A 26,502-nucleotide genomic window follows, 5' to 3' on the forward strand; every position below is an offset into this window, starting at 1 on the left:
GGGCAAAACTTTAAGCCCATCACGTGCAAGACTTAACACCTTAGAGATTCAAATCCACTTCACTACCCCTCAACAGCCCCTGCCACACGGCTCCAATCGTCTCCGTAAAACACTATCGGCACGGCTGTCCACACAGCCCACCGACGCCTACTTGAGCTGAGATGACTGTACGACCCTCACCTAAACAGTCTAGGCACATCGTTTCACCTATAGACTCTTATCGCTGTTCCACCTACCCCTGACTCTACATCCCCGGGCAGAGCAGCTCCAAGCCAAACACACCCATGCGCAGAACCTCGCCACGTGGAACGCTACCAACGAGGCGATTCAAAGAGAGAGAAAACTCTCAGCAAAAAGAATGACCCCCGGACGGGAGGCGCCGTCAGGCAAGATGACCTACGGGGCCGCCACCGTGAGGCCAGGAGGCTCTACGGCAGACCCCGAGGAGAGGAGTCGAACGTAACACCCCATTACAAGGCGGCACTGTCAAAACCCAGATGACGGATGTGCCAGAAGCCTGGCGTCAAGACCTAAGGACGTCAGGATGCGGGGAAGAAGTCCCAGTCCGAGAAAACGGATGGCTAGAGAGCGGGGCTGCCGACGCAGAAGAGGACCGACCGGAACCCGCCGAGACCGATCCACGCTTTAGAGCTCCGAGCGCAAGAAAAGAAGCACCCGATTAGCACCGGGCCGATGAGTACGGGCATTCGAGACCCTAGGGACGGCGCCCAAAGCGCATGCCACGCTCCTCCGGCGCAAAGCGCGACGAGGACATCGAGACCCGAGGAAGGTCGAAGGCACAGAAGACAGACTACGCAAACTACACACCACTGCGGACACAGGTCGGAACTGCCCTGCCCGGCACACGCAGGTCTCGCGCTGAAAAGCAACCCGCTCCCTTTGCCTGCCTAAAGGGGACTGCTTTGGGACAGCCCTCTCTCCTGCGCTAACTTTAAAACCCCTCCCTCCCTGCAATTCCCAGCTTCATCCCTTCCTCCCAGCCTCTCCCCAGCCCTGGTCCCTCAACGTAGCTTTCAGAGGGCCGAGGGGCTGAGTCCATCCTCCACAAAAACCACACAGGCTAACTGGGATGTTCCTCAAGGTGACACATTGGTCTTCAACATCTGCAATAGAACAAGCACAGAAAAAAAATAAACCAGAAAAGGGAGTAAGCATCCCGCCAGCCAACGCCAACTACTTCCCCAACTCCCCCCTCCTCACAAGCGCCACCGTGTTCACTTCCCCGCTCATTCCAGAATCAGACCCTGCAGCCATCGTCACTCGTGGTACCTAAGGTACCAAGACACACCAAATTAGCATGGCGCTCATGAGAAGTCATCGGCCCCACGCTCCTCCTCGCTAATCCACAGCTCTCCTCAAACGCTCATCCAATTCAAAGATAGCCCACACAGCGCCTCCAAAACAGAAGGTAAATGCTTAACCGAGCAGCCGCATAATACTTTGCTGTTCAACACTGACCCGACCGACAACCGCCTCACCTTCTCGGACCGCTCACTGGCATGCAGCTTTGCAGGAGACCTTATAGCAGACTTCATGGTATGTAAAGGGTGCCTATAAGAAACCTGGAGAGGCTCTTTTTACAAGGGTGTACAGCAATAGGACAAGGTGGTAACAACTTTAGTCCTAAAGAGGGTACATTTAGTTTAGGTGTTAGGAAGAAGTTTCTCACTATGGGTGGCGAGGCACTGGAACGGGTTGCCCAGAGAACCTGCGGATGCACCCTCCCTGGAAGCATTCGAGACCAGGTCAGATGGGGCTTTGAGCAACCTGGTCTTGCGGAAGGTGTCCCTACCCATTGCTGGGGGGGTTGGAACCAGAGGATCTTTATGGTCTCTTCCAACCCAAACCATTCTATGACATCCAAATTCAACTGCAAAACTCATCTGAGAAAGGCTGGTGAACCCTCCTCCCTTTCCCCATCAGTCCCAAAACTTTAGAAACCCCTTTTCTTCTTCTCAACTGTCAGGAAAGCAACCCCACTGCTTCCTGACACCTCCTGCCCTCCATTTGCACCCCTGAACCCCCTTCAGTGGCTACTCCTCAGGAGCCGCTCTTCTGAGCCACATCCCAAATTCTGGGGGCACCTCCTAACCTACAACTTCCCAGAGACTCTGAGCTCTGCCACACGTCCACAAAATAAAGTTAAGTCCTAAGGCTTATAATCCACGAGGGGCTTGCCACAAGCTGCAAAGGTTCTAGGGACAACATGGCATTCTGTGGGCAATGAGGAAAGGTGACGAGGCATCCCAGGGCCTGAAAGGCACTGTGCCTCCTGGCCCTTCTGCTTTGTTCAGAAATACTAAAACTCCATATACAGATGCATATAAGATGTTCACTCTAACCCCTGCTAAACAACGTCATCATCGGTCCCGTTAAGAGAGATATCAGCAACTTACACAGCATACAGCAGAACTGGTGAAAAAAACAAGGTTCCGTTTTCAATAAAGTTGGGAATTCCAGGAAAACACAATGCATGAAGAATTAAAAAAAGCATACTATTAAACCCTCTTTCTACCCCTGAACACTCAAAACAAAATTACTGACCTGAAAAAAAGAGAGGAAAAAAAAAAGCTGCATACAAGTGTTACTTTTTACTACACATGCTGCTGAACCTTGACTGGTCCTGAAGCTCTTACCTCAGGCAGACACCTCTTCCCAAAGGGCTGAGCCAGCTCAAAAGCTGCAAAGGACCCAAGGAAGAGCTGAGCACCAACACCAGAGAAACCCAGGAGCACAATGAGCTCCCTCAGCAGAGGCTGTGGCTCAAATACCCTAACCCTCCACCCACCACCCTTAGCACAATCCCCTGGGAAAGGGGAAGGGCAAACCACCAGAAGGTATGAAGTCAGCTGGAGGAGCAGCAGCACTGTTCTCACCTGCCTTAAATTTACAGCAAGCAAAGCCCTGAACAGAGAAAGTAACCCCTGCAGGAAATGACACTACTTGCTCCTGTACTACAGCTACACCTATTGCATCAGCAATGTGACCGGGTAGAGAATTAAACTTAATTTTTCTGGGGTGTAGATAGAAAACAATAGATGTCCTTCTAAACTATGTAAGAAACTAGCTCATTAAATGCAATGACAATGTTGTTATCAAAATTGATGTGCTTTAGTTTCCTATAAAAAAGCCAAAACACTCTGGGGTTATGCTTCATTTCTAGCAAGACTGTGCATACCACCTAACTTCTACCAGAACTACCTTCTGGACAGGAATGAATCAAAAAGCAGAATTAGATCCCTTAAGAATTCCATCTCCAAAATATCTCTGGTTGCAAAATAAATTATTTGCTGTGAATAGCCAATGATTCAGAGTCCCCCTGAGCGTGTCTCCAACTGACTCCCTTAACAGAGGTACAAGAGTCCCAAAGCGCAAAAGACACCAAAAAAACATGGAAATACACAGGGGGGACCAGGCAGCAGCCATGCCCCACAGGGACAGGCTGGGGGCGTGGGGCAACAACGCCCCCTGCAGTCATGCAGCAAAGGGTCGGCAGCAGCCACGCCCCCCGCAGTTTACGTGGGGACAGCAGCCACAAATGACACCGAGAAAACATGGAACTTCAGGGATACCCGGTGGGTGGGGGGAAGGGGGTGACGCCCCCACCAATCGACATGGGAAAAAACTCGCATGGAAGGTGGGTTAGATGGATAGTTTGGGGTGGAAAGATATGTGCGCAAGAACATGCACAGGCTGGGGGGGGCATGCATGAGGTTTACCTTCACCAGGGGCTCCACCCACGTAATCCACAGTAGGTAAACTCGTCTGGGATAATCTGCAACAGCAATTCCACTCTGGGTTCTTGACCCAACGCCAGATAATCCACACTGCCTGCCCCATGGAGGGGGTGCTTCCCACAGGATGGGGCATCTGCTGAGCATCACCACACCCTTACGACAACACATCTGAAAAATTAAAATCACAAATTGTATTTCAGCATATTAAAAAAGTAACACCAAATGAGTAGAAGAATTCCAGCAAAGGGAGAGGCTAGCAGGTGCCCTAATTAGGACTCGAGCTAAACAGGTCAGCTCACAATACGACACATCCTTTAGAAGGTAGACTGATGAAAACTGGTTTGCTGCTAGATAACTGTATAAGTGAGATTTGATAAATGATCATATATTAACATTATGGTTGAAACAGTAGACAACGGGTAGCTGGGGACATAGTTACAAAAGTGTAGTCAAGTGATTAACTAGTAATTAAGTTACTAGTAATTAGTTAAGTAATAAGTTTTGCAGTTCTTTGCTCTTATGACTAGATGGTCCTGTACACTAGATGAGAACAATGCTGAAACTGACCACATGTGATTGAAACTGCATTAAGCTTCAAGATCAAAGAACAAGGACAAGAATAAAGACTTCAAGGACAGCCAACAGGAACTTCAAATGGGTCGGTGGTCGTAAAAGCAGCCCTTTGCCTCAAATGGATCCTTCATTGCGTATGATAGGATGTAGGCAGCACTAAGATAATCAGTTGCAATCATTTTTATGTATATGTATACTAATCTGATTAATATGCAATTAGTTATTCTATATAACCTGTTTGTGCTAAAGCTGTGGTATGCACACTAGGTGGAAATATCCCCCGTGCATCCAGCGCTGCAATAAAGAATGCCTGCTTTCTAAAACTCCAAAACAAGTCTTAGAGAGTTTCTTTGACCGGCTTTTCAGTATCAGAGAGGTGCAATTGCAACAAAATGAGTCCAAAGGGGGCTTACAGAGCTAAAAGTGTGCTGCAGGGAAAATCTAAGACCTCAGGAGACACTGTGACAGTAGCAGAGGGCTTCTGAGAGGGACAGGCAAAAGAAGGCTCCAGGCCATGATGAAGAAGTCCAGAAGGGATTTGAACAGACTACAGATGTCCTCAGGGGACTAGGGACTGAACAGAGGTATGCTAGCTAGCATAGAGGACAACATGAGCATTCTGGAGATGAAAGATGGCATCAGGAAAGGTTCTCAGGGAGGGAGAAGGGTGCAAAGTGCACAACAGAGCCAAAAGAGGGCTGTGGGGCACAAGGATGGCCTCGGGAGGCATGATGATGGGAGAAGAAGGGTGCTGAGAGTGAAAGACAGAAGGCAGCTCTGGGACACAATGCAAAACTCAGGAAGGTGTCCCAGCAATGTACAGATGTCCTCAGGGGATGAGCGACAGAATGGAGACATCCAAGATGGCAGTGAATAAGGTAAGAGTGCTCTGGGGCACAATGAAAGCCTCAGGAGGAATTGTCTCTGAATACGAAAGAAACAAAGCCTGCTACAGAACTCAAGGATAGCGATGGAACAGAAGGATGCTCGCAGGAAGCATTGTGACAGAAATAGAGGGGTGCCGAGGTAGACAGAGACACAGAAGAAGGCTCGAGGGCACAAAGATACTCGGGAGGAGATCTGAACACGGTACAGGTATCATGAGGGAGACTGACCCACTGGAGGCAAGCGAGATGGAAGAGAGGACAAAAAGACTGCTCTGAGGAAGAGGCAACGTTCTGACAAACCAAGGGGGGTGCAAATTACACCCAGAGATAAAAGCATGCCGAGGAGACCCTCTAAAGCCTGAGGATGAGCCAAGAAAAGAGCCCCCCAAAAAATAAAAGTAGACATAGAAAGAAAATTAAAAAAAAATAAAAGGGTACAAGGCACAGGAGAAAAATTTAAAAATAGGGACAGAAAACTACATAAAAGTAGACATAGAAAAGAAATTCAAGAAGGAAGGCATTAAAGGAGGAAAAAAATTTAAAAATAGGGACAACAAACTAAGTAAATGGAGACATAAAGAAAATTCTAAAATTGACAACCTACCCAACTGTTGCGGTTTAACCCCAGCCAGCAACTAAGCAGCCGCTCGCTCACTCCCACCACCACCCAGTGGGTTAGGGGAGAGAATCGAGGGGAAAAAAAAAAAAAGTAAAACTTGTGGGTTGATATAAAGACAGTTTAATAGGACAGAAATGAAGATAATAATAAAATAATTGGAGGTAATAATATACAAAACATAATACTTGGAGATAATATACAAAACAAGCGATGTGCAATGCAATTGCTCACCGCTCACCTACGGATGCCCAGTTAGTTCCCAAGCAGTGATCCGGGGCCCCTGCTCCCCACCCCCAGCCAACTCCCCCCAGTTTATATACTGTGCATGACATCATAAGGTACGGAATATCCCTTTGGCCAGTTTAGGTCAGCTGTCCCGGCTGTGTCCCCTCCCAACTTCTTGTGCCCCTCCAGCCTTCTTGCTGGCTGGGCATGAGAAGCTGAAAAATACTTGACTTGTTTTAAATACTACTTAGCAACAACTGAAAACACCAGCGTGTTATTGTCATGGCTTCAGCCCAGCCGGTAACAAAGCACCACGCAGCCGCTCGCTCACTCCTCCCACCCCCTCCGGTGGGATAGGGAGGAGACGGAGGAGAGAAAAGAAAAAAAAACTGGAACCTCGAGGGTTGAGATAAGGGCAGTTTACTGGGACAAACAACAACGGTACTAATGAAAGAATATACAAAAAGTGTGATGCACAGTGCAACTGCTCACCACCCGGAACGCGACGCTCCACCACTTCCCCCACAGAAAGTCCAGAGCGCTCCCCCCGGCCCGCTCCCCATTTATATACCAAGCATGATGTCACATGGTATGGAATAGCTCCTTGGCTAGTTCAGGTCAGCTGCCCCGGCTATGCCCCCCCACCTCCCAGGTTCCTGTAAAAATTAACTCTATCCCAGCTGAACCCAGGACAGTTATCAACATTCTTCTCAAAATAAATCCAAACCATAACACTATACCAGCTACTAGAAAGAAAATTAACTCTGTCCCAGCCAAAATCAGGACACCAAGAGACAAGAAAGAATTAAAAAGTAGGGACAGGAGGTAGATAAAAGCAGATGTAGAGAAAAAAAAAAATTAAAGCGCAACAAGATTAAGAAAATAAAGGAAAAAAAAATGGGAACATCAAACTAAAACAAAATTTTAAAAGTGACAGCATTTTTAAATTACACAGCACAGACTAGAATAAAATATAAAGACAGTGAACTGGATAAAAGTAGATAAAAAAATAAAAGCAACAGGACACAGGAAATAAAAAAATAGGGTTAGACATCTTGATAAAAGTAGACATAGAAAATTTTAAAAGTCATAACATAGAGAACAGATAGGAAAAAAGGAAACAATAGAGACAGAAAAATACATAAAAGTGAACAAAGAAACAAAATTCAAAAGTGAAGGCATTAAGAGAGGAAAAAATTTTAAAATAGCAAAAACCCCTAAATAGACGGTGTGAGAGGCTGAAAGAGTTAATGTCTCAAACATCATGGTGGGGCAAGTTCTGCTTAACAACAAACTCTGCATAACAAGGAACCCTGCATAGCAAGGAACCACAGGTGAAAAGAAGCGGATCAGCACCCATCAGCAACAGGAGGGGAAGGGCATGCCAGAGGGTGCACAGCTCCCTGTTCTGATAATGCTGTTCTGATATGCTGAGCAGGACAGCTCACCATGCATGACAAAAGATCACATCTGCAGGGAAGGGGAAGTTACCCCCCAAACGACCCCCAAGTCCCAAAGGCTCACACACCACTCACTCATGACACCTAATTAACCTAACAAGTTTGAGTGCCTGCCCGAAGGAGGGGCAAGGACGATAAAAGGACACAAACTGAAGCCCCAGGTGTGCAAGTCCAGCAGGACTGGACCCCTCAGTTGACTGAACCAATGCTGCACCCAGGACTGGTGAAATCTTTCTCTTCTCTCTGTCTTGTTTCTCTCTTTCTTTTTCCTTTTCTATAATCCCTACATTTTATCCCTGTAAACATAAACCGTTGACCAAGTCTGGGACTAGGAGTGAATCCAGCTGCCCCCAGGCTCCTCTGTGAGAAGGAGTCTAGAAAGCAAAGGGGTCTGCTCTGAACCTCGTGACTCGACCGGAGGGCTCTCCTTCTTGTCTTCCCTGAAGTGATCCCAAAATAAGCAAGGCCTGTAGTATATGTTTGGTGATGTAGGGTTAGCACAGGTTACACAGTTTACTGATGTAGTTTCATGCCAATTTTTGTGGTGAGCGAATAAAGTTGAGTTTTGTGAGTTAAAGGATCCCTAGTGTCGTTTCACTTTAATCCTGACCTGGGAACCGGCAAACCTGAGTTGTCATCCTGAGAAAGTGAGATGTGACAGACGAAGGCATAGAAAGAAAATTTTAAAAGCAACTGAGTATGGGACATACTAGAATGGATTAAAAAATAAAGACAGCAAACTGGCTAAAAATAGACGAGGAAAGAAAATTTAAAAGAGATGGGGTACAGGACAGACAGGAAAATTTAAAAAAAGGGAGTGACATCTTGATAAAAGTAGACATAGAACGGAAATTTTAAAAGTGACAAGATACAGTAAACAGGAAAAAATTAAAAATAGGGACAGAAAACAAGATAAAAGTACACCTAGAAAAAAAGATTTGAAAAGTAAAAGAATTATGAGAGAAAAAATTGAAAAATAGGGACAGTGAACTACATAAAAGTAGACATAGAAAATTTTAAAAGCAATGCAGTTCATGACACAGGAAAGAATTAAAAAATAGAAACAGTTACTGGATAAAAGAAGACATAGAAAGACCATTTTAAAAGCACAGCATTAAGGAATTAAAGGGAAAAAAATAGGGACAGCAAACTAAAACAGACAGGAAATTTTAAAAGCAATGGAGTCTAAGACAAAGGAAAAAATTTAAAAATATTGATAGGCTGAAAAAGAGAGAGATACATAGAAAGTAAATTTTAAAAGTGATGCGGTATAGGACAGACAGGAAAGAATTAAAAACCAGTAATATGCAGCATCATAAAAGTAGACATAGAAGGAAAATTTAAAAAGTGATGGGGTACAGGACAGGAAAGAATTAAAAAATAGGGACAGAACTGGTTAACAGAGATAGAAAATTTTAAAAAGTGATGGGAATAAGGAAAAATGGAAAAGAATGAAAAATAGGGACAGCGAACTAAAGAAATAAAGATGTAGAACCAAAATCTAAAAAGCAACAGGCTACAGGACAGACAAGAAAGTATTAAACAATAGTGACAGCACACTAAATAGAGAAATAGAAAGGAAATGTAAAAGTGATGGAGTGCGAGACAGCGGAAAAATTAAAAAACAAAGTGAACTGGATAAAAGGTGACACAGAAAGAAAATTTTAACAGTGACAGCATTAAAGAAAGGCTAGGAAAAAAAATAAAAAATAAGGATAGGGTGAATAAGAGAGAGACACAGAGAAAGAAAATGTAAGAAGTGACAGGGTACACGACAGCCAGGAAAGAATCAAAAAGCTGTGATACACTGCTTGATAAAAGTAGACATAGAAGGAAAATTTAAAAAATTATGGCATACGGGACAGGAAAGATATTTAAAAATAGGGAGAGAAAAATAGATAAATAGAGAGATGGAAAGAAAATTTTTAAAACAATGAGGTGCAAGACAGAGATGAAAAAACTAAAAATATATAGACAGTTGAACTGTATAAAACTAGCCATAGAAAGAAAATTTAAAAAGCAACTGCTTACAGGACATACAGGAAAGAATTAAAAAATAGGGACAGCAAACAAACAGACACAGAAAGAAAATGTTAAAAGTGAGATGGTACAGGACAGAGGATAAAATTAAAAAACAAAGACAGTGAATAGGTTAAAGTAGGCATAGAAAGCAAATTGGAAAAAAGTGACAGGTGTCATGGTTTAACCCCAGCTGGCAACTAAGCACCACCCAGCCGCTTGCTCGCTGCCCCCCTGCAGTGGGATGGGGGAGAAAAACCAGAAAAAAAGTAAAACTCACAGGTTGAGATAAAGCCAGTTTAATAGGTAAAGCAGAAGCCACGCGCACAAGCAAAGCAAGACAAGGAATTCATTCCTTGAAGCGTCCCGTCAGCAGGCGGGTGTTCAGCCATCTCCAGGAAAGCAGGGCTCCATCACGCGTAACGGTTATGTGGGAAGACAAATGCCATCGCTCTGAATGTCCCCCCTTCCTTCTCCTTCCCCCAGCTTTATATGCTGAGCATGACATCGTATGGTCTGGAACAGCCCCCGGGTCAGTTGGGGTCAGCTGTCCCAGCTGTGTCCCCTCCCAGCTCCTTGTTCAGCCCCAGCCTGCTCACCGGTGGGGCAGGGTGGGAAGCAGAACAGCCCTTGACTCTGAGCAAGCACTGCTCAGCAATAACAAAAACATCCCTGTGTTATCAACACTGTTTTCAGCACAACTCCAAAACGTAGCCCCATACTAGCTACTGGAAGGAAAATCAACTCTATCCCAGCCCAAACCAGCACAACAGGGTACATGACAGAGACAAAAGAATTAAAAAACAGGGACAGCTAACTAAACAAACAGACATAGGAAGAAAATTTAAAAGGTGATGGGCTACATGACAGACAGGAATAACTTAAAGACAGTGAATAGGTTAAAGTAGACATAGCAAGAAAAAGTAAAAAGCAACGGGGTACACAATAGTGAGGAAAGAATTAAAAAACAGTGATACACAGCTCGATAGAAGTAGACATAGAAGGAAAATTTAAGAAGTGATTGGGTACAGGACAGAAAAAAATTTTAAAAATAGCCACAGTGAACTAAAACTGAGAAATATAAAGGAAATTTAAAAGTATCACAGGGGCACAGGACAGAGAGATAAAAAATAAAGACAGTAAACTGGATAAAAGTAGACATAGAAAGCAAATTTTCAAAGCAACAGGGTACACAACAGACAGGAAATAATTAAAAAATAGCAATAGGCAGCTTCATAAATGTAGATGTAGCATCGTGGTTTAACCCTGGCTGGCAACTAAGTACCATACAGCTGCTCACTTACTCCCTCCTACAGTGGGATAGGGGGAGAATCAGGAGGGTAAATGTGAGAAACTCATGGGTTGATATAAAAAGTTTAATAATTAAAAAGACTTTTTTTTAAAAGTTGTAACAGAAAAAAAAAAACCAGCAAATGAAAACATTTGCTTACCACCAACTGACCGATGCCCAGCCAGTCTCAAGAAACTGGGTACAGGACAAAGAGGGAAGAATTAAAATATAGGGTCAGGGAGACAGAGAGGGGAAAACATAGAAATTAAATTTTAAAAGTAATGGGGTACAAGGCGGTGCAGAAAAAATAAAAAACAGGGAGAAGCAGCTGGTTAGAGAGAGGCATATTAAACATTTAAAAGGCAACAGGGTACTGGGCAGAGTTGACAGAAGAATAACAAGTTTTGAGGAGCCATACACATAGGCGGGCAGGCAGAGAGGGAGACGGAGGAAGGGAGGCGGAGGTGGGCCAGGATGTAGAGGAGAGGATGTGCGACTCACCACAGCTCCTGGTGCCGGCAGGAGACCTTCACCGCCCCGACGTTTCTCTCTCTGCCTCTGCCCCTTCCTCCTCCCCAGTGCCGGCTGCCTGACCCTCACCCACTCGGCAGCACGCAGCGGACGCCTCAATGCTCCTCATCCACAAGGCTTCCTTGATACACGGCAGCTCACGCATGTAGCCGACAGAGGCCAGGAACAGCTCAGAGGGATCCTTCCTTGCCACGGGGACTGGCCATTCCTTGCTGCAGGCACCTACCAGCCAGACCCCCTTGGACTCCCTCCTCAGCCAGTTCCCCTGCCCAGGCAGCCCCTTCACACAGCAGGGCCAGCCCCATCCTCAACCTCACTGGCCACACCTGGGGCCATCCCAGCCCCAGCTGGAGCCCATCAGGAACAGGGGCCATTGCCAAAGCCCCACAGCATATTATCCCTGCCCCTACACCTACCCACATCCAGGGACACAGAGGAGGCAGGAAAAATTTATTCATTAATGCATATAAGAAATCCTGGCAATGAGTTGGCTACAAGGCTCAGTGCCCAAAGGCAGCAGGATGGGGTGATAAAAGGGAAGAGTAAAGCAGGAGGAAGGACAGAGGGACACAGAGGTGCAAGACAGGGAGCCAGAAAATGGGATGCTGGGAACAAGAGAGGGACAAGAAGCAGGAAAACAGTGTAGAGAGAGAAGCGCAGAGAGACTGAGCAAAACAACAGGGATGGAGATGGAGGAATAAATAATAGGAAGTGGGGGAGAGAAGGTGAAGGGACTGGCAGGACAACAAGATAAAGACAGGACAAGGCACAGGGAAACATTCTCAAGTGATACGGGAGAAGAAACAGCAAGAACTAGAAAACAGAAACAGGGAGCCAGGTAGAGAGAAAATTTTCAAAAAGCAACAGCATACGAGAAACATAGGCAAGAACTAACAAATAGGCACAGGGAGATAGAGGGAGATGTAGAAAGAAAATCTAAGAAGTGACAGGGTACAGGACAGAGAGGGAAGAGTTAGGAACTAGAGACAGGGAGATGGATAGAAGGAAACAAAATTTTGAAAGCAACAGGGTAAAAGAATCAAAAAGTAGGTACATGGAGCTGCATAGAGGGAGACATAAGAACAAAATTTGAAAAGCAACAGGGTACAAGAAACACAGGTGAGAAATTAAAATAAGGTCAGGGAGACAAAGAGAAGGAAAAGTAGCAAGAAAATTTAAAAAGCAACTGGGTTTAAGAAACATGCAAGAATTTAAATAAGGATGGAGAGGTAGAAAGTTTCAAAAGTGACGACATACAAGAAACATAGGCCAGATTTTAAAAATAGGGACAGGGAGCCTGAGAGAAGGAAACTGTGGTGGGTTGATCTTGGCTGGCTGACGAGCGTCCACCAAGACACTCTACCATTCCCCCTCCTCAACAAGACCGGAGGGTAGAAAATACAACAAAAAAGCTTGTGGGTCAAGATAAGGACAGAGCAATCGCTCACCAATTACTGTCACAGGCAAAACAGACTCGACTTGGGGAAATTAATTTATTGTCAGTCAAAATCAGAGTACAATAATGAGAAATACGAACAAATCTGAAAAACACCTTCCCCCCACCCCTCTCTTTTTTTCCTGGGCTCATCTTCACTCCTGACTTCTCTACCTCCTCCTACCGAGCAGCACAGGGGGAGAAGGAGCGGGGGGTTGCAGTCAGTTCATCACAAGTTGTCTCTGCTGCTCCTTCCTTCTTTGTGCTCTTCTTCTGTTCCAGTGTGGTGTCACTCCCATGGGGCCGCAGGTCCTGCCAGAAAACCTGCTCCAGTGTGGGCTCCTCTCCACAGCGTCACAGCCTCCTTCGGGTGAATCCGCCTGCTCTGGCGAGGGGTCCTCCATCGGCTGCAGGGTGCATATCTGCTCCGCCATGGACCTCCGTGGGCTGCAGGGGGACAGCCTGTGTCACCATGGTCTTCACTGCAGGCTGCAGGGGAATCTCTGCTTTAGGACCTGGATCACCACCTCCTTTTTCTTCTTCACTGACCTTGGTGTCTGCAGGACTGACAGCTTCTGCACAGCTTTTTTTTAGCCCTTCTTAAATATCACAGAGGTGCTACCAGCGTTGCTGGTTGGCTCAGCTTTGACCAGTAGCAGCTCTATCTTGGAGCTGGAACTGGCTGTGCCCAACATGGGGGCAAGTCCTGGTGTCTTCTCACAGAACCCACCCCTGCAGCCCCTATCCACTCCCCTGCCCCAGCTTGCCACACAAACTCACTACAACAGTGATCGGCTACAGGGCAGAGAGGGGGGATTGAAAAGTAAGGAAAGGGAGACAGAGAGAGACAGGGTGGGGAAATAGCAACGGGCTACAGGACAGAGAGGAGGAACCAATAAAAAAGGAGAGGGTACCAGACAGAGAGATGGATAAAAACAAATATTAGTGATGAGCCACAGGGCAAAAGGAAGAATTAAAAAACGGGACAGTGAGGTAGATGAGAGAGACTGAGAAATATCAAAAACACTGATGATCTAAAGGGGAGAGAGAGGGGAAATAAAGAATAGGGACAGGGAACCAGACAGAGAGAGAATAATAAAGACAAAAATGGGCTATGGGACAGTGAGGGAAGAAGTTAAAACATAGGGACAGGGACCTGGAACAAGAGAATCTAAGAAAGTAAAAGTGTATCCAGAATACAGGGCAGAGAAAGGAGTTTAAAAATAGAGACACAGCATCAGACAGGTGAGAGCGGTGGGAATTGTGAAGGGCTAAAGGGCAGACAGGGAGGAATTAACAAGATTGGGATAAGAAGACAGACGGATAGATGGAGAAAGACAAAGGAGTGATGGGCTGCAAGGCAGAGACAGAGGATAAAAAAAAGAAGGATAGGACAGGTCAGAAGTGCAGAGAGAAAAAGAAAACAGAGGCAGAACAACAGAGAAAGAGGGGGACTTAGAGAACAAGAAAGGGAGAGGTACAGAAAAAAAAAAAAACCAAAAAAATTAAAGCACTGAGAGAAAGAGAAGGTGGGGGCAGGGAGGGACTGGGATGCAGAAGAGGGGTGACACAGCCCCAGGGGTCCAGGACTCACTGTACCTCCCGCTGTTGGAGCTGCTGGGAGAATTTGACAGTTCAGACATGTCTGTCTCTCTCTCCCTCTCCCTTCCTCCTCTGTAGCTGCACTCACTTGACTGTCATCCACCTAAGAGAATAGATTGGTGTCTTCCAGCTCTTACAATATGAGGCTTCCTAGAAACACAGCCTCACATGCACACACACTACATGGCTGTACTGTGGTTTTGGTTATGCATACAGACCCTGCCGTGCACACTGGTGATCGGACCTGCTGAGGACTACACTAGGAAGGATCCATCCTAACCTGGAGAGGCAGGCTATCTCCTGTCTGCAGCTGGTGGCTGGATCCTCTTTATTTTATTCTTCAGCAGCTTTACCATTCTGTGGCCTCTCCAGCTTCAACGTCAGCTTCAGCAGCTCCTGTCCACAGCCAGTAAGCGCTCCGCATGTCCCTCTGTGCTCCCGCGCCGCAAGGAGAGGGAGGCCAGGCAGAGACAGCCCACGCAAGCCTGAGGCTGCTGCAGTCAACGGCATCCCCAGGGGACGAACGGACAACCGCACCCACAGCGTGGCCTCTGGGAGAAGGAAAGAGGCAGCAGTGACCGTTATTACCGCAGCTCGACCCTGGCCGGAGCCCCTCCTTCCGCAGACACCGCTCATTCCCCGCGCCGCTGCTAACGGCACCCACGTTAAGGGAGACTCGAGACCACCGCAGGGCCAGCTTGCTGCCCTCACGACAGGGCTCGGGGGCTGCCTGCGGCTACAGCGCAGGCTTCAGGGGAGGGGCTGGAGCTGGGGGCAGCCGCACGGGCCGAGCGGGGCCGGGGGAGCTCTGGCGACTCGGGCAGGCGCCCGCTGGCCGCGCCTGGGGGTGCCCGCCTCCGTCCCCTCTTCCCTTCTACCGGCTCTCGGGGAACTCCCCGGCGCTGCCCTGGCCCGGCTCGCCTCCGGCGGACCGGCAGCCTGCCGCGGCGGCAGCTTCGCAGCTTCCCATCCCGCCAGCGGGCAGGAGGCACCCCCTACCCCCGCCCCCGCTGAAAGGGATCGCTCGTCTCACCCGCAGTCCCGGCGCTCGCCCGCTGCCGCCGAGACCCGCGCCCTGCGCGCCGCCACGCTGCTCCCGGGAACCGCGCATGCGCCGGAGCGGCCGCAGCCGGCGCGCGAACGCCGGGCTGCCCCACGCGCAGAACGGCGCATGCGCCCGGGAGGGCTGGTCGGGGAGCGGGCGCAGCGGGAAGCCCGCGGAAAACCACGCGAAACCGGGAACGCTCCTGTGTCTGACCTGGTCGGACTCCGGGGGCCGCGGCGGCAGCGAGGACTACGCCGCGCCCGAGAGCCACGGAGCTGCCCGGCCGCCGAGTCCGCGAAAACTACAGCTCCCGGCATGCCCCGGGAGGCAGCCTGCCCCGCTGCCTGACCCCGAGGGGACGCCGCTTCCGTTTCCGCCTACCCCCACGCCGGCACAGCTGCAATCCCCGCCGGGCACCCAGCGCCGCTCCGGGCAGCTCCGGCGCGCTCCCGCCGCCGGCTCCGGCACGGCGCGGCACCCCCCGCCCGGCTCGGGGCAGCGCCCGCCGCCGCCGCTCCGGCACGGCGCGGCCCCGCCCCGCTGCCGCTCCGCGCGTCCGGCACGGACCCCGCCGTCCTCCTCGGGGCTTTCCCCGGGACCCGCCGGGCGATTGCGCAAGCCCCGCCACGGGGCCCGGGCCCCCCCCGGCCCACGTGCTCCCGGCCCTCCGCGAGCCCCCAGGGCCCCGGCCCCCCGGCCTCGGCACAGGCGGCCCCCACCTCCCCCGGGCCACCCCCGCCTGGGACGTTCGCGGTCCGAGGGGCGCCCGGCCCCGCTCATCTTCTCCCGAGGGGCAGCCGCAGCCCGGCCACCGCTCTGCTCTGCTCCGCTCCGCTCCGCTCCCGCCTGGGCTCCCACCGGCCCCGCCGCGGCCCCTCCCCCGGCAGCTCCCCCTTTCCAGGGAGGGGCCGTCGCCATCAGCCTCACTGCCCGCACCTGGGGCTCCTCCAGCCCCGGCCCGCAGCTGTGGTACCGAAAGCCCGAATAAAACTCCACAACACCCATAGGAAGTTCAGAAGCAGGCGCTTCGTTTATGGAATGAAAGATGTCAAAGTAAGATGACTCTTGACGAGCTGTTCACTGGGGTAAAAATACAGATTTTAATACCCGTCTTATTTTAGTTCTAAGACTTGGCAATTGCCAGGTATCATCTTTTCGATTTACCCAGGTCCACCGCCGAGGCCACAAGGGAGATTTCTTCCAGAGAGAGGAGAGAGTTATTAAGTCTAAAGTCCATTATTTGCTTTTGTCCTTCAGGAAAAGGTGAGTGGATCGTATATCATCACTAGTCACCCAAACAGTTAACCCTAAACTTTTCACCTGTCCTTTAATACAGTCAATTCCAAGCTAATTTTTTTCCATTATTAAGAGGGGACCCAGGATCATTTAAAATATTATTCTACTTTCTACAAATACATCCCCCATCTTAGAGCTTTAGCTACTAGAGAAAGTCTTTGGATTTTGGGGTCAGAGGAGTTGCAAGTCTAAACTTTCATACCCTTCTCTTTAGGATGTGTGATTTTTCTCTGTATGTCTAAACCAATCTAAATTTCCATAGATGGTCCTGACTCTGGGTGGATCTAACAAGGATCCTGGAACTCCAGTAAATTCCAAACATCGTTTTATATTTTAAATAGGATCCCAAGTTCCTTTTCGCACTTGTCTCTACGGTTTTGCCAGCTGACAGCCCCAAGGGGTGTTTGTACAAGTCTCTCCCGAAGGGCGATAAATTAATTCTTTTGTCCGTGAGGTGGATACTTTGGTAATGTTATAATTCAAAATGCTATAATTCCTTCTTTCAAATTTAAAAAAATAATTGCCTTTTAAATCCATCCAATTTAATTTGCTAAAATGATTCTCATTGTTCTACGTCTTTTCTCAAGTTTTGGTTAAATTCAATGTCAGTGTTCTCCACGGAACTAGATTTTCATCTGACTTTGGAATCGGAAGGCAGGCTGTTATCGAGGTTAAATTTTGTGTCTTTACAAAACTTCGAATCAATTCCAAAACTAGAATTTTTTTTTTTTTTAATCAAAATTACAGAAACGGTTAATATCAAGATTAATAGCTCAAACAATAATTGTTTCATTTTGTTTATCTTGTGTTTAGAACCCCTCAAAAAAAATACTTAAACCCTATAACACACAAAAAGATTACTGCCCTTGACAATATTCCTAATAGCAACCCCAATATTATAAACTTTACACAATTATTTTCCCAAATAGATAACGTGAAACTTACTTACAGGTTTTCAGTTTCAAAGGGCCAGTTTCTTTAGACTTCCAATTTCCTGTTGGTGCTTTCTTTAGTCTTGAATAATGAAGCCAAGGTTCTTCTCCCAGACCTTTACTGCTGTAAGTGTTCTTAAAATGACTCGATACGGTCCTTTCCACTTCTCAGTGATTTTATATATATTCAATCTCCTGGTCGGAAGGGATGCGCTGCTACGTCCAATTCTAAGGGTCCAGCTGCGGAGACATACTGACGAAGTTCTTGAAAAGAATTTCTCAAAGAAATCATAACACCTTTTAAAAACATATCTCCAAAGCCACTCAAGATACTCAGAACATAGGTCTCTTGATACGGTCTTTCATATAACATTGCATAATGACTTAAATTTTCTTTCTCTTCTGGCTATACTCTGATTCTTAATAGAGCCGTGGGTAAGGCTTTAACCCATGTGAGTGAGTGAGGTTTCCTGACAAATTTTACTCAACTGTTGCTTAAGGGTATGGTTCATTCTCTTCCCCCCCCCCGCCCCCCCTTGCTTGTGGTCTATATGGGGTGTGATAGTCTCAATCTATAGATAATATTTTGCTGAACCTGTCTCATCATCTTTGCTATAAAATGAGGGCCATTGTCAGATGACATTCTTACAGGCACCCCATATTTTGGTATTATCTCTTTGAGCAAGACTTTAACTACTTCTCTTGCTTTGTTGGTGCGACAAGGGAAAGCCTCGGGCCACCCAGTAAAGATATCAACTAAAACTAGGATAGATCCTTCTTTTCAAGGCAATTCTATAAAATCAATTTGCTAATATTCCCCTAAAAAATTTCCTTATTTAATAATTCCAAAGATAATCTTATTACTGATTTGGGGATCATTTTATATATAAATTTCATATCCGCTTATAATTGTTTAAACAATCTTTGTCATATTTTACTTTCTGTTCCCCGATAGCCTTTGTTATGTTCAGCTCGGGCAATTTCTCTTATTATTGTGGGCGGGACTATTATTTGACCTGTCGGTATTACAGCCTGTCCTGTTTCATTTTGTTAGCCTGCAATCTAACAATTAATTCTTCCATCTTTTTCATTATAATTTGGAGTTTCTTTAGGCAATTTTATACTTTTCTCTGGAACTAGCGCTAGGATGCCTTTTTCTGCAGCCTCTTTAGCAGCTTTATCAGCCAGTCGGTTACCTGCGTTAGGAACAGTCTTACCTAACTGATGCGCTTTACAGCGCGTTATCGTGACTGCTGTTGGTTTTTGAACGGTTTCTAACAATTTCGGTATTTGTTCTGCATGCTGAATGGTGGTTCCTTGTGCAGATAACAGTCCTCTCTCTCTCCATATCGCTCCATGCGCACGTACTACTCCAAAAGCGTACTTTGAGTCTGTCCAAATGTTGACTCGCTTTCCTTGACTTAGTTCCAGAGCTCGAATAAGAGCTCTCAATTCAGCCTTTTGGGCAGATATCATCGAAGGCAAAGTTCGCAACGCAATTACCTCCTCGGTTGTTATTGTCTATCTCGATAAACGTTTTCCTTCACAGATGAAACCGCTTCCGTCGGTATAGAGTTCCCAGTCTGTTTCTTCTAGCGGCACATCTCAGAGATCCAGTCAGCTGGGGTAAACTCTTTCGATTGTCTGCGAGCAGTCACGTTCCAGTTCTCCTTTAACTTGACCGGTTGTTGAAAACGCAACAGGGTTAACGGTGGTAGTAGTTCTTAAGTAAACATCATCTTGTTCCAGCAACACCACTCGGTATTTCAGCATTCTGCTAGGGGATAACCAATGCCCCCCTTTCTGTTTTAGCGCAACAGTTATCGTATGGGAAACGTACAGCGATCCTTTGTCCTCAGGTGAACTTACGAGCTTCCTGGATCAGTAGCACAGTTGCAGCGACGGCTCTCAGACGACCAGAGCATCCCAGACTCACGTGATCTAATCGCTTCGAGAAGTAGGCCACAGCTCGCCCACTTGGCCCTAAATATTGGGCCAGGATGCCCAGAGCTATACCTCTTCTTTCACGAGTGAAAAGTTCAAATGTCTTTGTGAGATCTGGCAGGCCTAGGGCTGGCACCCCTATTACAGCCTGTTTCAATTCTTTGAAAGTAGCTTTCTCGGCATCAGTGACGTGCGGAAAACAGACTCCACGGTCAGTGAGATTGTAAAGTAGGTATGTTCATCCGGCGCTGGGCAGCACGGGGGGTAGTCCCACCAAAGTCGTGCGCACCCGACTCGGCAGTTTGTCTCAAGTTTATACAGTCAAGTGTTACATATTCACAATACGCCTATACATATGCATGACCTATCCCCGCTTCATATTAAAATCAGCTCCGAGAGGTCATTTCCATAGTCTCCTCTCAACTGCGCTTGCGCAGTGCCTCTTTATGGTGGTCGTCTGGTGGTCGCAGAGATGAAGAGAGATGACTCCTCTTCGTCACCGCTAGTAACCTTTTTTCTTGCGCAGGCTCAGTGATTTCTTGGTATTCACCCAAGCCGCAAGACCGGTCTTAGCTGGCTCTTGGGGCCTGCTCCTGCTTCTTATCGGGAGCTGTCTCTACCTCATTGGCTGGTCCTTGGGACCAGCTCTTCTTATCAAAGACTGTCTTTGCCTCAGCTAATTTCAACAATGTAAGCGCTAAACATCATCTCTCATCCCCCTTTATTATGTCTACTGAGATTCTTTTGACTCCCCTTGTCTCATCAGTCCAATCCATTCTTTGAGGTTTTGAGCTGCTCCTATAAAGGTCGGACCAGCAAGCCACAACTGATAATCTACAGGTGACACCACGCAACCATTCCCGGAAATGCTCGTCATTAATTTGTTAGTCTTAGGTTCGGAGAGACGACAAATTGCCTCTTTGCTCTCAGTTCCTAATTGTCTCTGTCCTTTTAGGATTTTAAAACTCAAATAAGTTTCTTCTTTCTGGGTTATTTGGGTTTTTTCTTTTGACACTCGCTATCCACTGATTCCCAAAGAGTTCAAAAAGTTAATAGTTAACTTTGTGCATTGTTCTTCCATCTCAGCTACAATTAACAGATCATCCATACATTTCAACAAGATTTCTTGATTATTTTCTTTCTTCCAAATCTCTAATTCTCGTGCCAATGGATTTCCAAAAATGGTAAGACTATTCTTAAAGCCTTGAGGCAAGACTGTCCGTGTATATTGTCTTTTTCTCCCAGTCTCAGGATTTTCCCATTCAAAAGCAAAAAGCTCTTGACTGTTGGGATCCAAGGGAATACAGAAAAAGGCATCTTTTCAGTCTAACGCTGTGAACCGTTCTCGTTTCTCTGTTAGGGTTGTTAACAAAGTATAAGGATTTGCTACTACCGGATGAATATCTTGTACTATTTGATTTATTGCTCTGAGGTGTTGAACTAATCTATAATCTTTTTCATTAGCCTTTTAACAGGCAAGGTCGGGGTGTTATATTTGGATTCACATTCTGTTAACAATTTATATCTTAAAAATTTTTGTATTATCAATACTAACCCTTTCCGGCTTTCCAGTTTTAGGGGGTATGGCTTAATTCTTAGCGGATTCGATCCTGGCTTTAAATCAAGTCTCACAGGTTCTGCTTTTTGGATTTACCGGGAACTTCCCAGTCCAGACGATTGGAATTACAGCATTATACTTTGACTGGTATGATCTTCTGCTTTCGGTAACCATCCTGTAACAACAAAGCCACTGCTTCGATACGTTTAGTTTCTGGAATTAAAATTTTAATCTCTCCATTTTTTAATTTAATTTCTGCCTCTAAGTTCTCCAGTAGATCTCCCCTTAACAGGAGTTTAGGAAAATTTGGCACATACAAAAACTGCCGAGTGACCCGTTGCTTTCCTAATTTCATTGTTAAAGATTTAAAGAAGGGTCTAGTTTCTCGTTCACTTGTTGCACCAACACCACCAATTTCTTCAAAACTTAACTCTCCCTCTAAGGTATTTAAAACTGAAAAGGTGACTCTAGCGTCAATTCATATTCAATTTTCTGTTCTCCCAGTTTAGCTGTAACCAGAGCTTCTGCTGGGAGACCCCTCCGGTCCCCGTCAGCTACGTTCACTTAAAAAGAACAAATCGACATATGGCACTTCATTCCATTTACTCTCTCTCCTACAAAACAACAGTAATTGCAATATCGTATTATAACTCAAAGTTCTGTTTGTTTCCCATTTTTCCTGCAATTCACCCCAGTGTGCCAATAAACATCCCAACGGTGACGTTTTTGGTATCTTTTCATCAGCAGTTCTATTTCCTGCACTCTTATTCTTAAACAATTTTGCTAATGCCATTATACTTATATACATTCAAATCCCAAATACCAAACAAACGCAAATGACAGTTGTCCCAAATAATACACAAAGTCCAACCCAGCAATAGCTTTCGCTTACAACTTAGGGGCAGACGCCTAGGCTTCCACTGCAAACGGGTACCCTCCAAGCCCCAACCCTGCGAAGCTTTCGCCGCGCCTCACGGGCAGGCTTTCCAAACAAATTCCAAAGAAGCAGCGCCTTACCTTTTTTCCAGGGAACGCCGCGAGGAGCTTTGTGAGTCGAGGGCGATGGTTCTCCCCGAGAATACCTCGGCGCCGGCCGGAGTTTGATCGACACTCGATCTCGTCCGGTCTCACTCGCAAGGTCCCGTCTGGGTCGCCAAAACCGTTACCGAAATCCGGAATAGAACTCCTTAACACCAACGTGAAGTTAAGAAGCGGGCACTTCGTTTATCGCAGCGCTGGGGACACGGGGGATCGCTCCTCCAAAGGCGCGTCCCACTTAGTATCAAAATCCGTCAGTTTTTACAGACTTTTTCTGTCAGGTCATTGTTACATAAGCTCTTTCCATAAAAAGGCATACTATGCTCGTTCTTAAATTTAACCTTTCTAAGGATTGGTCCTTTGATTATATAACCTTATCAATATTCTTATTTAAAAACAATCATTGGTCAGTTACACTTAGCTCTACTGACTGGAATCTTCGATACTCAAATCAAGATGGGAAGGGTAAGGGGGTTTCCAAGCAGCAAACTGGCGTCCACGACGGTTTCCTTCGTTTCTTGAAACGGAACATAGAAAAACCTGTAACTTCCTGGTGAGGTTTCTAGGGTTAGCTATTTCCAACCTTAACAATATTAAGGTTCCGATAGTCACACGTAACGCAGTTCCTAAAGTTTCTATGGCTACGTTTCAGACGTAACAATCCTATACATTACGCTTCACAATTTTACTTCTTAATCAAACCTAACTCTTCTATGTGATTAAATTTTGATTTCTTTTCCAGAATACTTGCAACAGCTGGAGCCCAGCAGGAACGGGGGGGCATGGCCCGACCCCCCCCCAGCGCCTCACCTCCTCCTCCCCTGGGCTCTCTCACGGCCCCTCGCCCCGTGCAAGGGGAGCGCAAACGCAGCCCGGAGGGCAACGGGGCCGGCCGGCCGGTGTCCGTTCGGTCAGTCGCGCGCCTAACGAGTCCTGCCAGCGAGTCCGCTCCGGGGCTCGGGGCCCCCCCTGACGCTCCCCCTGTCCCTGGGACACCTCTGATAGCATATTTCCGTACATTCTGTATGGCACGTCTAAATATTTTTGGATGGTTTTAATATTTTGTACCAGCCGTGGAAACTGGTTTGCTGCTACGTGACTGTAAAAGTGAGATTTAGTAAATAATTATTAGAAATCTTACACTAACACGATGATTGAAACAATAGACAAAAGTATAGCCAAGCAATTAACTAGCAGAGGTAGGTACTCCTAAGTTTTGCAGTTCTTTGCTCTTATGACTAGATGAGAACAATGCTGAAACTGACCGCATGCGATTGAAACTGCGTTAAGCTTCAAGATCAAAGAACAAGAACAAGAATAAAGACTTCAAGGACAGCCAGCAAGAACTTCAAATGGGTCGGTGGTCGTAAAAGCAGCCCTTCGTCTCAAATGGATCCTTCATTGCGCGTGATCGGATGTAGACAGTGCTATGATAATCAGTTGCCATCGTTTTTATGTATACGTATACTAATCTGATTCATATGCAATTAGTTAGTCTATATGACCTGTTTGTGCTAAAGCTGTGGCACGCACGCTAGGTGGAACTATCCCCCGTGCATCCAGCGCTGCAATGAAGAATGCCCGCTTTCTAAAACTCCAAAACGAGCCTTAGAGAGTTTCCTGGACCGGCTTTTCAGTATCAGAGGTACAAGGGAGGAAAGGAAAAAAAAAAAAAGCAGCAGTGTGGGAAAGAGAGGGGGCCAGGGGAGGGGCAGGGAGGGACCAGAACGCAGAAGAGGGGAGAGAGAGACAGGGCCCCGAGGGCCCGGGGCTCACCACAGCTCTGTTTCTTGGCGCTGCCAGGAGACTTTGCCAGTTCAGACGCTTCTTTCGGCTCCTCTCCCGCTCCCCTCCTCTTCCGTAACTCCGGCTGCACGGCCGTCCTCCCCCTAGGAGAACACGTGTCTCACAGGTCTTGCAAGACGAGGCTTCCTGGGCACGGAGCCTCGCTCGCCCACACGCCACGCGGCCGTACCGCACTGTCGGTGCTGCACACGGACGCTGCGGTGCACCCTGGCGGTCTGACCTGCTGTGGGCTACAAAGAGGGATCCTTCCACACGCGGAGAGGCAGGCTCTCTCTTGCCTGCAGCGGGAGGCAGCTGCCGGCTGGGCGGCCGGCCGGCCTTCCATTTCTTCTTCTCTACCTTTCTCTGGCCTCTCCAGCTTCAGCCGCAGCAGCTCCTGCCCGCAGCCGGTAAGTGCCCTGCCTGTCCCTTTGTGCTCCCGCGCCACGCCGCGCGGAGAGGGAGGCCAGGCAGAGACAGCCCATGCAAGCTTTCCTTTCCGGCGGCGTTTCCTTACCGGGAGGAAGCAACGAGCGCGGCGGCACCTCCCGCCGGCGCCGCATTGCCGGTACCGTCGGACGGCACGTGCGGGACGGGGGCAGCCCCGCGCACTCGCAGCCTCCGAGCTGCAGTACCGAACGTTGGTCGCAGGGTGGCAGCGGCGAGCGCTTGGCACGAGGCGCCAGCGCGGCTCCCCAGCGGCAGTACCGAACATTGGTCACGAGGTGGCGGAAGAGAGCGGCGGCGAAAGGCGCCGCCAGCGCGCATGCGCGGATCCCGAGCTGCTGTGCCGCGTTCAGGTTGCCAGGCAACAGCAGGAGGGCGGCACAACGCGCCACCGCGCATGTGCGGCTCCCGAACGCCAGGACCGCCTTCTGGTTGCTAGGCAACAGCACGAACGCCGTAAACCGCCGTACCGCGCATGCGCGGTTGCCGAGGCGTCGTGTCGCGCTACGGTTGCTAGGCAACAGCGTCGAACGCCGCAAAAGGCGCACCGCGCATGCGCGGTTTCCGAGCTGCCGTACAGCATCTCGGTTGCTAGGCAACAGGACGAGCGCCGTAAACCGCCCCACCGCGCATGCGCGGTTGCCGAGGCGTCGTGTCGCGCTACGGTTGCTAGGCAACAGCGCCGAGCGCCGTAAAAGGCGCACCGCGCATGCGCGCCTCCGAGCTGCCGTACAGCATCTCGGTTGCTAGGCAACAGGACGAGCGCCGTAAACCGCCCCACCGCGCATGCGCGGTTGCCGAGACGCGGTGTCGCGCTACGGTTGCTAGGCAACAGCGCCGAGCGCCGTAAAAGGCGCACCGCGCATGCGCGCCTCCGCGCTGCCGTATAGCATCTCGGTTGCTAGGCAACAGCACGAGCGCCATAAAGCCCGGCACCGCGCATGCGCGGTTGCAGAGGAGTCGTGTCGCGCTACGGTTGCTAGGCAACAGCGCCGAGCGCCGTAAAAGGAGCAGCGCGCATGCGCGGTTTCCGAGCTGCCGTACAGCGTCCTCGTTGCTAGGCAACAGGACGAGCGCCGTAAACCGCGCCACCGCGCATGCGCGGTTGCAGAGGCGTTGTGTCGCGCTACGGTTGCTAGGCAACAGCGGCGAGCGCCATAAAAGGCGCACCGCGCATGCGCGCCTCCGCGCTGCCGTACAGCATCTCGGTTGCTAGGCAACAGCACGAACGCCGTAAACCGCCGTACCGCGCATGCGCGGTTGCCGAGGCGTCGTGTCGCGCTACGGTTGCTAGGCAACAGCGCCGAGCGCCGTAAAAGGAGCAGCGTGCATGCGCGCCTCCGCGCTGCCGTACAGCATCGCGGTTGCTAGGCAACACCACGAGCGCCGTAAACCGCCCCACCGCGCATGCGCGGTTGCCGAGGCGTCGTGTCGCGCTACGGTTGCTAGGCAACAGCGGCGAGCGCCGTAAAAGGAGCAGCGCGCATGCGCGGTTTCCGAGCTGCCGTACAACATCTCGATTGCTAGGCAACAGCACGAGCGCCGTAAACCGCGCCACCGCGTATGCGCGGTTGCCGAGGCGTCGTGTCGCGCTACGGTTGCTAGGCAACAGCGGCGCCGTAAAAGGCGCACCGCGTATGCGCGCCTCCGAGCTGCCGTAAAGCGCCTCAGTTGCTAGGCAACAGCACGAACGCCGTAAACCCCGGCACCGCGCATGCGCGGTTGCAGAGGCGTCGTGTCGCGCTACGGTTGCTAGGCAACAGCGGCGAACGCCGAAAAAGCAGCAGCGCGCATGCGCGCTTCTCCAGCTGCCGTACAGCCTCTCCGTTACCAGGCAACAGCGGGGGCCCAGACACGCGCGCCTCCCGAACGCCAGTTCCCACCTTCACTCGCCGGGCAGCAGCATCCCTGTAACGATCCTCTTCTGAGCATCAGCTGCATGAGACACCACTGACAGCTCAGCCCAGTAGAGACCAGCCACAGGCGGCAACTACTTACTGGGGGCACAGGGTTTACATTTCCCTGCCCTTTCCCCACTCGCAGCCCGGGCAGTCCTC

The 26,502-nt window shown here is 48.7% G+C and overlaps 2 long non-coding RNA genes across 5 annotated transcripts; both read right to left on the reverse strand.

Moving 5' to 3' along the window:
* Positions 1-1,019: 1,019 nt before the first annotated feature.
* On the reverse strand, positions 1,020-12,083 carry LOC128146607 (uncharacterized). The gene is made up of 3 exons (XR_008236791.1): positions 11,780-12,083; positions 1,500-1,583; positions 1,020-1,124 (listed from the first exon to the last, which is right to left on the reverse strand). It is a non-coding gene; the product is annotated as an uncharacterized LOC128146607 (long non-coding RNA).
* Positions 12,084-12,837: 754 nt separating this feature from the next.
* Positions 12,838-15,812, reverse strand: LOC128146618 (uncharacterized). Of its 4 annotated transcripts, none has more exons than XR_008236800.1 (4): positions 15,659-15,812; positions 14,681-14,951; positions 14,398-14,503; positions 12,838-13,287 (listed from the first exon to the last, which is right to left on the reverse strand). It is a non-coding gene; the product is annotated as an uncharacterized LOC128146618 (long non-coding RNA). The 4 variants fall into 4 exon arrangements; XR_008236799.1 differs by lacking the exon at positions 15,659-15,812 and adding an exon at positions 15,434-15,516; XR_008236798.1 differs by lacking the exon at positions 15,659-15,812 and adding an exon at positions 15,065-15,262 and having other exon boundaries at positions 12,838-13,373.
* Positions 15,813-26,502: the final 10,690 nt, after the last annotated feature.

The sequence above is a fragment of the Harpia harpyja genome, chromosome 9 (assembly GCF_026419915.1).
Source record: "Harpia harpyja isolate bHarHar1 chromosome 9, bHarHar1 primary haplotype, whole genome shotgun sequence".
Lineage (NCBI taxonomy): Eukaryota > Metazoa > Chordata > Aves > Accipitriformes > Accipitridae > Harpia > Harpia harpyja.